Below are 12,740 nucleotides of genomic sequence, written 5' to 3' on the forward strand. Positions count from 1 at the left end.
CCGAATTTCAGCACCACACGCGCGTCGGACAGCGACACGCTCCGCATGGAAGGCGGCGTTCACCGGTCGGCTGCGGGCGTCCTCTGGAAGTCACCGTCCTGCTCTCCCGCTGCGCACGCAACATTTCCCCTACTTTGCGCACCGCGCCTCCTCATTGTTTGGAGAAGTGACAGTTTGCTCCCGAAGGTCAGAAACAGCAGACTCGCTCCAAGTCTGATAAAAGCTGCGGGGATGTTTCATAACATTCACTTGCAGTTGTGGCACTGCTGTTGGTGTGGAGTGGACTGCAGCTTAAATCCAACAGGACGCGCGTCTTCGTGCCCAAAAAAAAAAAAAAAAAAAAGAAAGAAAGCAGCAGATTCCTCCAGGTGTCCTGCGCCAAAATCTATCCTCTCCAAATGATGCTCAAAAGTCAACAAAATGACAGGTTTGCGCGAATAATCCCACTCTCAGATAAAGTGACACATCCCCGGTTGTTCTTGTCCTGGAGGGAGCGGAGCTGCAGCCGCATGTTGCGGTGAGATCACTCCTCGCTGTAAATGTGTGCAGTTGGCAGAGAAAGAGGAGTATTCCCCCGTGCGTCTTCTTCACATGACAGGATTTACATTTCCTCTCCCGGGCAGAAGCGGACAACTTGTGCCATGCGCACTGACGACACTCAACTCATTAAACGCATCATTTGCACAGTGGGAACAAAATCCATAAACCTAAAAAAAAAAAAGTCACACGGTTAAAATATGTTTCTAGAGAGAATGCATATCGCCCGCTGCCTTTTATGCCTCAGTCAAGCCTTGCGGATCATTATGTGTGATCTCACGTGACCTCGGAGGGCTTGTGAAATACGCTTGGAGGATGTGTTGGTGACTCTCAGCTACTACCACATCAAATGTTAGCTCTGTGTCCATGAATCTGACAACTATTTAACCAAAAAATGGCTAAAACGCAACAAGGTGTTATTTTATTTGAGTAATTATATCCAGCTCTGTCGTTCATGAAATATTTTGCTAACACAAAGCTATTGCCAATTAATGATTCGTCTTGAATTATCTTTTTCCATCTTGGCACCTTTATTTTTTAGTGTGTTTTTTGTTGTTGATGTTAGAATATTCTCCAATACAGACAAACCTGGCATGAAAACACCATCCTTCTTTTACTACCAGCAATGACTATATGAAAATATGATTAGATAAAGTAATTTATTTACCTATTAAATGACAAAAAGCAGCAGCAAAAGCTCTCTAAACCATATGAACATATTGACTCATATGTGAGGAGGTCCTCTGACAACATGACTGTTTGGGGGGGAAGGCTTCTTGGTTTTTAACCAAATACAGTTATATTCTGCAAAACAACAGATAATTGTTATACACAAGTCCCAAACAGTATCAGAAGTTTGCTGTTGACAATGGAGGGATGTCTTTAAATTTTACTGCAGCATCTGATTGAAGCTGCACTTTTTAAAAAATAAAATCATTAACAATATCTGGATATAACACAACGATCCTTGTTATGTATTCCACAGGAGACACATGTAGCATTAATGGTTGAGGACAGGTGGACATGATCTCACTCTGCTGCTCTGTCATCAGCTTGATCTATGAGGAAAAGACCCATCACATCTGCTGTTAGGGAAAGTGTCTGTGGGAGCTTTAAATGTTCTTTTCCGTGCACTTGTAATGAAAAGAACAAAAAAGCATAACATTTTCAAATTGCTAAATGCAATTCTTAGTAGAGTGGAAGGCACGCACTGGATTGTAAAAAGAAACGAGAGAACTTTCATTTTCTGTGAAAGGCAGCACAAGCGCTGCATGCTCAATGTCTGCTACAAATTGCTGAAAAGCTTAATCCTAATTGTAAAACTAGAAGCAGAACACTAGCTAAAAGCTAAAAGAAAATAAATGCTAAAGCTATAAGCAGAACCCATAGCTAAAAGCGAAAAGAAAATGAATGCTATCCAAAAATTCAAAGCAACAAAACACTTTCTAAAAGTAGCAAAAATACTAACTAAAAGCTAAAGGATACCAAATGAAAGCGAGAAGCTAAATGTAGCTAAATAAATTAAAAGTTAAAGTAACAAAACACTAGCTAAAAAAATCTAAAGACAGCTATACAACAGCTAAAAGCTAAAAGTAGCAAACGGTAGCAAGAGGATAAAACAACCAAAAGACTTGCTAAAAGCAACAAGTAGCAATATGCTAAAACAGCAAAATATTAACTATAAGTAAAAAGCAGCAAACACTTGGCTAAATGCTATAAGTATCAAAAGGCTATAGGTAATTGTAGGAGAATGGTAGCTGCAACCTAAAAGTAGCTAAATGTTAGCTAAAATTCTAAATTAGCAACAACAAACAAAAAAAATGCTAAAAGCCGTAAGTAGCACCAAAAGAGACGAGTAGAGAAAGTAATCAGATGTTCCAAGAGAACAGTGTTTGGTATGAAATGAAACCTATGTAAGGAAACATCAACAATAGTAAGAGTAGTGCGAATGCTTGTACAAAATATATATATATATATATATATATATATATATATATATATATATATACGTATTGGGATCAACATGTTGGAGCCATCAGGTTGTGACAAGAAGATTTCCTTTTTCTCGAGAGAACGGAGTCCCAGGGTTGCATAAGGTGGCTGTATTGATTATCCTCTCTAATCTAATTAATTGCCTTCCAAATATCAAGGCTGAGTGCAGAACAAGGGCACGCTCAGCACAATTATCTCAGCTCCACAGTGCGTCCTTGTCAAAGCTGATCTTTACCTCAGATGCAGGACAGAGACATGGACGATCTCAATGAGAAGAAGAGTCATGGCTTTGACAGGAGGTGCATAGCTTTATTTAACCACAACTCAAGCTCCTTGTGGTAATGTGCTTTGAGGCATAATCCATCAAGCCTCAATATTCGAGCTTTTTTAAGAATAATAAACAAATTTCAGTAGGTTTATGGTGTTGGTGACAGAGCAGCAGGACAATCAGTGGAAGTCAAGTGAAAAAAGACACAGTGTTCTTTGTTCCCAGTTCTTTTCTTTTCTCTCCACCCACTAATTTCTTCTCAGGGTCATGGGGGGCTCTAGATTATCCCAGCATGCACTGGCATGAAGAGGGGAAAGTCGTTTCTGGCTTCAGCTCAGTAGTGCAGACGCTCATTCATACCTCCGGGCCATAGAGTCGCCGAGCTGTGGGTGGAAGGAAAAAAAATAACCAGTATGGCTGAGGCGCAAATGTGTTTTCAGACAACATGATGTTAGATGAAAACACTTCATTTATATTTTTGTGATTTTTATTTATAAGTGCGCAAATGAATAACGCAGCCGCTGCACATTTCGGAAATCAATCATCCCTTCTGTTTGAATCGATGTGTTTTGTTCGCCTGCAGAATAATTGTGTGTGTGACGGAGATAAAGTATGATTAATGTTACAATAGAAAGGCTGTTATCAAATGTAAGGAAGTGCCACTGAACATGTCACAAGTCAGGGGGCTCTAAATCAAACACATTAAGCATCATTTCAGGTTATTTTGGGAACAAAACACAATCCTCACTGCACTTTTTCACTTTTCTTTCATTCCTAATGACAAAACTACATCAACTACAGCATTTAAATTAACATTTGAAATGTACAGGCTGCACATGGGTTTGCTCTAACATAATAACTTCTGATTATGAAAAACAAAAGTCCTCAGAGAGTCCCAGAGAGTGTTCCAGATATCCAGAGATCACACTTCTCATCCTCTGTGGTAAAGTTTCTCCATTTGTTGAACCATGATTATTGAATTCAGGAGCTTTGGTTGGATTGTGGCACAGTGGATCAGATTTTTACTCTTGCAGAGATGCTAATGGGGTGATGGAAGTTTGGCTCGGACTTTGTTTTGTGGATTTGAAGAAAGCTGATGACTTTGAGCTTTAATGCATTTTGCTTTAAGGGCTATCCCTGTATAACCAAAGCAGGAGCTGCAGTACCGTTAGTCATTTTTGTAATTCATTTACATCAACTTCAGTCTAAAAAAACTCATTGTTTAAGTTAAAATTTGAAATTAAAAGTCAAACTTTGGAACAGGTTTGAACACCATTTAGTATATGTGTCTGGAAGTATTAGCTATACAGCATTAGCTACCTTGTTTGACCGAGAATAGTCTGAGTTCGTTTAATTTTGCATCTAAATTCTGCATATTTTTTTCTATTTAAGCTCAATAACCTGGGGGGAAAAAATAACTTGTGGAGGTAAAAACTCCCACAACAGTGGGGCCCGTGTATAAAAGAGGCGAGTAGCAGAAATCTACTCCAAACTGAGGTAATTTGAAGAACTATCTGCAACAGATTTGATGTTCATTGTTCATAATCTTTCCACAGAACCCTTTTTTTTAAGTTCTGAGCTTTCACTTTTGTAAGACAAATGTAGTGAACTAAGCCTCAGGTCAAAATCTGGCCCTGAGGGCCTTCCTGGGACAAGAACTGTTATTTCATTGATTTGAGTCCAGAAACACAAAATTAAGTTCATCCAGAGACTTTCTAAGTGTGTCCTGCACTGATCAATTGAAAGAACACTCTCTTTTTTATTATCATTACTATTTTACAATATCTTGATAATCAAAAGTGTGTTTAGATCAAATCATTTTTAAATGTTGAAGTGAACTACTTATTTTAAATCAACTGTGAAACAGTATTAATGATTTTTAATCCTCATTCAAAGTAGAAATCTAGTTAATGTCTGTTACAGAGTAATTATTCATTTTCTTGATCTTCTGTCTGAAATGAGCAGGTTGTGATGTCGGTCAAGAGTCGGAGACAAACGCAAACAAGTTTGTTGGAACGAACTGTCATGTTTTTAAATCCTCTCAGACGTAAATAGAGAAGCTGGCACCTGTTTCCTCCCATCTCGCCTAAACATTTCTCTGTCTGTTTCAAAAACATTTTCCTGTCTGTTCCAAAACATCCCACTGTTTTTCTGACTTCTAGTGACCTCTTACGTCACTAAAACCACACCCCTGATTGGCTCTTTCAGCCAATCAGGACTTCCCAAATGAACCGGAAACAGAACTCTTTAAATGTCGACACTTCCTAGTTCTCAGAGGGCAGTTCAGTTCGGAGAGCAGAACCGAACAAAAAAGTTGCTGGAGAGAACAAGAAGTTCCAGACATGATCCGAAGTTCTTCCGAGTCTCGTGGGGATTATGGAATCTTCCACATCTGAGTGGAACTCTGACGGGCTCACAGCTCATGCGAGCCCACCCGAGAGGTGAGCGTGGTGTTGAACGAAGTACCGTCACTACTTCGGACGATTCTCAGCTGTTCCTACGGAGATGCTGGAAAGGTGGCGTTAAATGGAACTCCGTACCAGTGGAGACATCTTCTACAGGTAAAGAGTCGATTTCCACTACCTAAGTGTACTGAGGTGAAGCTGGGTTCGGATGGAGGGTGCCGTTCTTCGTCGACACATTTTCCCTCACACATCTTTTCTCTCCATTTAAACTCCCTCATTTCCCATCTTTAAAACTCTTCTATCTGCCAGTAAATCATCCAGATATTTGCATAAATGTCTGTTGTAATTAAGCTGTGTTATTGCTTCAATCAGAATAATCACGTGTACAATGTTTGATGTTAAATTTTGATTCCGTTAATAAATGACCACATTCATTTTGATGGGTCAAAGAAAATTAACGTCTCACGTCACTGATCTCTGTCACATATCTGTCAAGTAGCTCGAAAAAGAGAGAACCCGTTTAAATTAAGTATAATATCAGGTACTTGAACTAGTCCAGATATTATAACGTGTAGTGGAGCTCCGAAGCTAAACAAAGCTAACCGACCTATCTCACTACACAAATATAAAATACATCTCTGCTTTTTTTTTCCTGAGTGCCCCTTAATGTTTTACATTTACATATTAAAGTTGTTAAATTTAACAAACTCATTTCCCATCCCCCACCACCCCTTTTTTTAATGAACCATCAAACGGTCAGTTGTGAAGTAAAGGTCTTTGTTGGCTTCAGAAGATTTCTTCCCCTCCTGGTAATTAGTTGCTCAACAGCAGACTGCTGTTTTCCTCAGAACTGAAAGTTTAAATAAGGAAATAAATTAGCAATTTCCTTCATTTCTCCTGGGTGTAAAACAACTTTAATTACGCACAATTTTAAACATAATCAGCTGCATTTACCGTAACCACTCTGTTTGTTGTGCTTCGTATGAAACAAGTGATGAGCTTTGCAAGAAACGTCCTGCATCAGTCTAAAATCCTACCTCGTGGATTCTAGTTATTATTTATTTATTGAGTGTTAAATTTAGTCTCCCTCAACTAAAACACAACTGCTTCGTAAGCTTCCATCTCAATTAGATGCTTTCTATCACCCACACACCATGCGCCAAATGTTGGTCGTGGGTGGATGTTTGGTTTCCTTGAATATGTAGGGGCCACTCTTATTTTATAATAGTTATTGCAGTGCACATATTGTGAGAATTTTATGCCACTGGGTAATTTATTGCATTACCAGCTTGGGTTGTAGAGTCAATTTAGTTGAATTTATTTTCTTAAAACAAGGCCATGATTTTCTTCTAAATTTAATATAATAAGCATTGATTGAAATAAAACATTTTACTGCCATTCAAATCTGTAAATTGAGTTAGAATTGCCAAATCTCTTTAGTTTTTAGCAGCTTCAACCATTTTTCCAAAGTATTTTGCTGCACTCTGCTGGTATTAGATGACCAGTACATATTGAGCAGAAACTGTAACATTAATCTGCACTGGCACAGGATCATTAACTTCATGTATTAGTATATTCTTCTCATTACTTGCACCGTGCATGATAATGTTGCAGCAGAGACTGACCAATAGGAGGGCTGCTCCTTTAGTTGCATACATAACTGAGGAGAGAAACATCCTGTTGGTGCAGGTGTCGTTAGTCTAAAAGAAATCCAAACAGCTATGCACCGTCCTGCACCGACTGTCTCCGACACCAGAGGAAGGTTTGTTATTGTTTTACTGGTTTAACCCCAATCACAAGAGTCACAGTAATCCAAAGTGCATTCAGCAAACATGACATTCCATTCTGTTATCGTTTGTTGCCCAAAACCAAAGGCAGACGATGTTTGTTGCCATGTCTGTGTGTGTTTCTCTGTCCAGTACCAAACTATTCCATGAACCACTGGATGAAGTTTGGGTTAAGCGATCATCGGATGAACATCTACACATGATTAAGTTTTTGGAGTCAGTCTGATTCAAGACGATATATTCAATTCAAAAATACTTCATTGATCCCAAAGGGAAATTAGTTGTTGTTGTAGCTCATCTTGGTTTCATTAGAGTTGTTATAGATGCTGATGGCTTTGGGCAGGAAGGATCTCTTGTAGCAGTCCGTCCCACGGCGGACTTAACTGCCAGTGTTGGGGGACAATCTTGGTCCTCCCACTGCCACGAGCCGCGTTTCCCGCCACCTCCAAAATCTCGGCGGTCAGGCACTCGAGCACCGCCTCCAGGTAGATGGGAATGCATCCACGGCACCTCCTTTTCAACTCCTTTGGGATTTGGGGCTGTAGTTGAGGTATTATTTGAGCTTTTGAGATGTTAATCAGCAGCTCCCAGTTGTAGAAAACCACCTTGTTGTTATGGTTACGCCTCATAACAAATGTCCAAAAGTAAAAAAGGTTTCAGTAAAAATCCTTCCAGCGGCACAGCGTCTGACACCAGAGGAAGTAATTATCCGACAAAAGCGATTTACATCCAGAAAAAAAAAGAGTAATTAAAGTTTTCAAAAGCAAAATCTCCTAATGAATGTAAGAGAGCTACTCCAACATGCAGCCATCTTGAGCGGCGCAATTCTGGAATACATAGGACACTAAAAAATACAACAAATGGTAGTGATCTGAATAAATCTATAAAAGGATTAAAACTGGGGAGTAACAAGAAGGAAGAAACTGATGTTCAGTAAAGCAATCATTGATGTGACGGCAGATGTTAATTAAATATGTGTGTGGGGGGGGGGGGGGTCATTCTGGAAGCTACAGAATGTTCAATATAGAAAGAAGGAAGATGCAATGAAATTAAGATAGTAACACGGTGAATAAGAATAAAATAGCTGAATCAATTGCATTACTGTATAAAGTAAAAAAAGAAACTGTCCAGATGATCTGACTGAAAATTGTTGGATTGCATACCTGGATTATTGAGCATGGACTTTTTTTGGTTTTGAACCAGTTTGACATGCCTGCCAACGAGGAAGAGGGCCGGCACAAGAGGAGGGGGCGTGCCAAAGACACCATCTTAGCACCAACATAACTGGTTTGTTCCACTTTGGAGTAAGCTGTTTGGTGGAAGAATCAGTTTTGTATTGTGTGTTTCCTTGACTGGTGAAGCCTTCTGGATGGAAGGTGAAATGTTTCAGCAAAAAAAAGAAACTGTCCAGATGACCTGACTAAAATTTGTTGGATAAAGTAAAAGAGTTTCTGAATGACAAAGCTTTGTATATATTGTATAAAGTAATGATTGTTCCATAATTAATCTATTGCATTGAAGTTTGGGGAAAATCATGCAAAACAATTACAAACACTATTTTTATTTTACAAAAAAAAAAGAGCTATAAGAATTATTAGTAGGAAGTACTATGGTCACCCAACAAATATATTATTTCATCAACTGAAATTATTAAACTTTTATGATTTGTTTGAAAATTGTATTTTACAAATCATGTATAAAGCTCATAAAAAAGATTACCCCCAAATATTCAATTAAAATGTGTTAAAAAAGAGAGTCATTATAACCTTAAGGGAATGGAAATGTTTGTAAATCCTCCATTTAGAACTAGTCTGAAGGAGTGCTGCGTTGTAATTCAGGGATTAGGATTGTAGAATTGCCTTGATATCACCATAAAACAATTCTAAAACCATTTATATGTTTAAAAAGATGATTAAGTTAAAATTGTTGAGACCATGTGAAGGATATCTAATATTTTTTGTTTTCACTTTGGAGATTGTTCAATCCTACATTGTTGTTTGTTTGTAGTTATTTTATATATTTTTAAAAAAGGGGCAGATATTATCAGAATTTTCTTCTTTCTGCATCCCTTTCATTCAATTATTTATTTGTTTTTTCGTTTTGTTCTTTTGTTTCTGAATGAATAAATGAAATGATGGTGGACAAGTCAATATAAAGATAACAAGTAAAGAAATAAAGCATTTCGAGCACATACAATTAATAATATTTATCAGAACCTCTTGAATGTTAAAGAAAGCAGCAATGGTAAAAACATTCATTAGAGAATGTTACCGGGGGGTTATTTATCATTGGGGTTGAAAAAAATGAAGGACTGCAGTTCATCTTCCTGTCCTCCAGGAGGCGCTAAAATATTTCTGCTATATAGTTTATATCGTAAACATTTACTTATGTCGAGCCTACAAGTTTTATTTGACTCACAAAGTGCACGCGAAATAGCAAATAAATGGCTGTATAAATGTATTATAGTTATTTAAACGTCTTTGTGAAGAAGGTTTGATTATTATAGTTGTTTGTGATTCTCGGTTTTCCTATTGGACCAAAGTGTGTCACGTGCCCCGGAAGTAGCCAGGCGGCTGTCCTTTGTGAACATTCGTTTTATTTGATATCAACAAAACCACTTTAAAAAAAATACACTATCTGTAATTTTACATCGTTAGCGCTGAAAGTCAAAGAGAAATCTGTTGTTAAGGCACAAAATGTAACGTTTAGTTTCAAAACCGCGAGTGAAAAGGTGTGTGGGAAGAACGACACCGTGTCCTGTGCGAGCTGTGGGTTATCGCTTCTCGGCCTTTTGGCTAAGATCAAGTGTAGTATCTGTTCTTATCAGTTTAATATCTGATACGTCCCCTACCCGGGGACCATATATTAAATTGATTTTTGGATCAGGGAGATGGAATAGGGGCTTGCTCCGTCCACTCCACGCATCGACCTGGTATTGCAGTATCTCCAGGACCGGTGCACCCTCCTCTCAATGTGCAATATAACTATTGTCGATCATCGTCCATGTCGAGGATTACCAGCGACCTCTGCTGGAAAGCTGCAATTTTGCAGCTGAAATTATTTCTGACTTTAAGCTCAGAAGCAATTTCAAAAGTCATGCTTTTAGTTTAAAAGTTTCAGGTATGTAGCAACTTTATTATGAATTTACTTGAACTATTTGGTTATAAAGTTGTATCTAACACATGTTAGTTCCATCACGTGTTACATGAAGTGGAACAGAATTATGTACACAGGGTCTCAGTTACGTCCAAAAAAATTCTAAATATAAACTATAAAAAGTAATATACGCTTAACAAACGGTGCACTAAAAGATCTAAGATATACTAAACGTTAATAAAGTCAAACAATATGGTGTAACAACAGTAGCCCGAGCATGAGTCTGTAGTTAGCAGATGGGTATGAATGAATACAGCTGCATGACATAATCAGCAGCAGGGGATCAGCAGCATGGATAATCAGAGTCAGTCGTTCGCACCACATGTGGAATGTGGTGCGCACGAGATTATGTAGGGTCCCAGTTACATCCAAGAATAAAATATAAAAGAAAAAACGGTAATAAGATATGAACTAAGAAAAACATCAACTAAATATACACTAAGCACTAATAGCACAAAAACAATACGCCGAACAGCAGCACGAACATGAGTCTGTGTGAGCAGATGAGCACGAATGAACACATCAGCATGAAACAGATCAGCAGCAACATGATGTGATTCTGCACAGTGATTATTCTGGTTAGAGATTCATGAGTCTAACAGTGTCAGGGTAGAAGCTGTTCCTCAGTCTAGTGGTTCTACACTTAATGCTCCTCAACCTCCTGCCTGAGGGGAGCGGGGCAAAAAAGTGTGTGCTGGGTGAGTGGGGTCCTTCATGATGCAGGTGGCCCTCTTCCTGCATCTGGAGGTGTAGATGTCTGTGATGGTGTGGAGGCTGACTCCAACAGACTTCTGTGCAGCCTTCACCACTCTCTGCAAAGCTTTTCTTTCTGCAGCTGTGCAGCCTCCATGCCACACGTTGATGCTGGAGCACAGGATGCTCTCCACTGCACACCTGTAGAAGGAGGTGAGGACTGAGCTTCCCAGACCAGCTCGTCTCAGCCGCCTGAGGAAGTAGAGTCTCTGATGAGCTTTCTTGATCAGGCTGGTGGTGTTGTTGCTCCAGCTGAGGTTGGCGTTCATGTGAACACCCAAGTGCTTGTAGCTGGAGACCACTTGCACCGCAGATCGGGGGTGGGGGGTTGCGCCATCTGAAATCCACGACCATCTCCTTCATCTTCTTCACATTGATGTGAAGGTTAATCTGTTTGCACCAGCTCTCCAGGTGTTCCACCTCCTGCCTGTAGCTGGACTCATCGTTGTTTGTGATGCATCCCACCACCGCTGTGCCATCTGCAAACTTTACAATATTCTCATTAATTATATGTTCAAATAAAGATCAATGAATGTGCAGTTGCAGATGATGTCTAATCCAACCTGGCATAGTATTGGTGTGCTTGTGTTACCATGGCAGAGTTGGATACATACATTACCTTGTATACTGAAAATCAGTTTATTCTTAGCCACGCTCCCATAAACATGCTCACAGTTGAATAAAGTTCATAATGTTCATTCATTCCTTCATTCAACCTTTATTTATACAGGTTAGTCCCATTGAGCCTCGGGGACTCGTTTACAAGAGAGACCTGATTTTTACAAAGAGTGATGACAACAGTGGACAATCATAAAATAAAGCGTACTAATTGAGAAGAACAAAGGAAAGAAAATGGTAATAAAAAATATTTAAAAAAAACAGCTAGATTGTAAAGTGATGGAATAAAATATCTGCATAAACTTATAGACTGAAAATCTACTCTCGTACCCACATTCCCATAAACATGCTCAAAACTGCATAAAGTATATCACTGACATTCATTCAACCTTTGTTTAGACAGGTTAATCCCAATGAGCCTCGGAGACTTATTTAACATTCACACTGCATCGTGAAGGACCCCACTCACCCAGCGCGTACACTTTTTGCCCCCACTTCCCTCAGGCAGGAGGTTGAGGAGCATTAGGTGTAGAACCACTGAGGAACAGCTTCTACCCTGTTAGACTCACGAATCTCTAACCAGATAATAATCATTGTGAAATAATCACATCATGCTGCTGATCTGTTTCATGTTGCTGCTGATCTGTTTCATGTTGCTCTGCTCATTCGTACTCATCTGCTCACACAGACTCATGTTCGTGCTGCTGTTCGGCGTATTGTTTTTATACTACTAGTGCTTAGTGTATTTTTAGTTTAACATTTTTCTTAGTTCATATCTTAGATCTGTTTCTATTTTACATTTTATACATTTGTTGGATGTAACCGGGACCCTGTGTACACAATGACAAATAAAGAGCCTTGGATAATGTTCATTATTCATTTCATAATTAGCTATGATGAATCCTGGTTTTCAATCCGCAAAATGCCTTGTTAATCACTGGATGAAATAAAGATAAAAGAAAAAAATGGGCGGAAATCTGAACTTTGGCGCCAACTACATAACCAACAAGCAAAGGGCTTGTTTGGGTCACGTGGTGCTGACGTTGCAGCGTAGTCTCGTGTCTTTGGAGGACGCTCTTGATCACGCCCACAATGCCTCGCGCGTTTTTCTTTCCCCGCGAATGGCGACAGCACCGAGCAGTTAGATGCTAGGTAATGAGAGGAGTTCGTAAGTTTTGGAATATATTTTGAACTACAGCAAAAGAGGAAGCTAAAGCCAGCGAC

The 12,740-nt window shown here is 39.2% G+C and overlaps 1 non-coding gene across 1 annotated transcript; it reads left to right on the forward strand.

Annotated features, from left to right (window-relative positions):
• The first annotated feature begins 9,764 nt into the window (after positions 1–9,764).
• LOC119421090 lies at positions 9,765–9,955 on the forward strand. Its single transcript, XR_005187335.1, has one exon. It is a non-coding gene; the product is annotated as a U2 spliceosomal RNA (small nuclear RNA).
• The last annotated feature ends 2,785 nt before the right edge of the window (positions 9,956–12,740 follow it).

Source organism: Nematolebias whitei, chromosome 1 (genome assembly GCF_014905685.2).
Source record: "Nematolebias whitei isolate Nwh7 chromosome 1, NemWhi1, whole genome shotgun sequence".
Taxonomy (NCBI): Eukaryota; Metazoa; Chordata; class Actinopteri; order Cyprinodontiformes; family Rivulidae; genus Nematolebias; species Nematolebias whitei.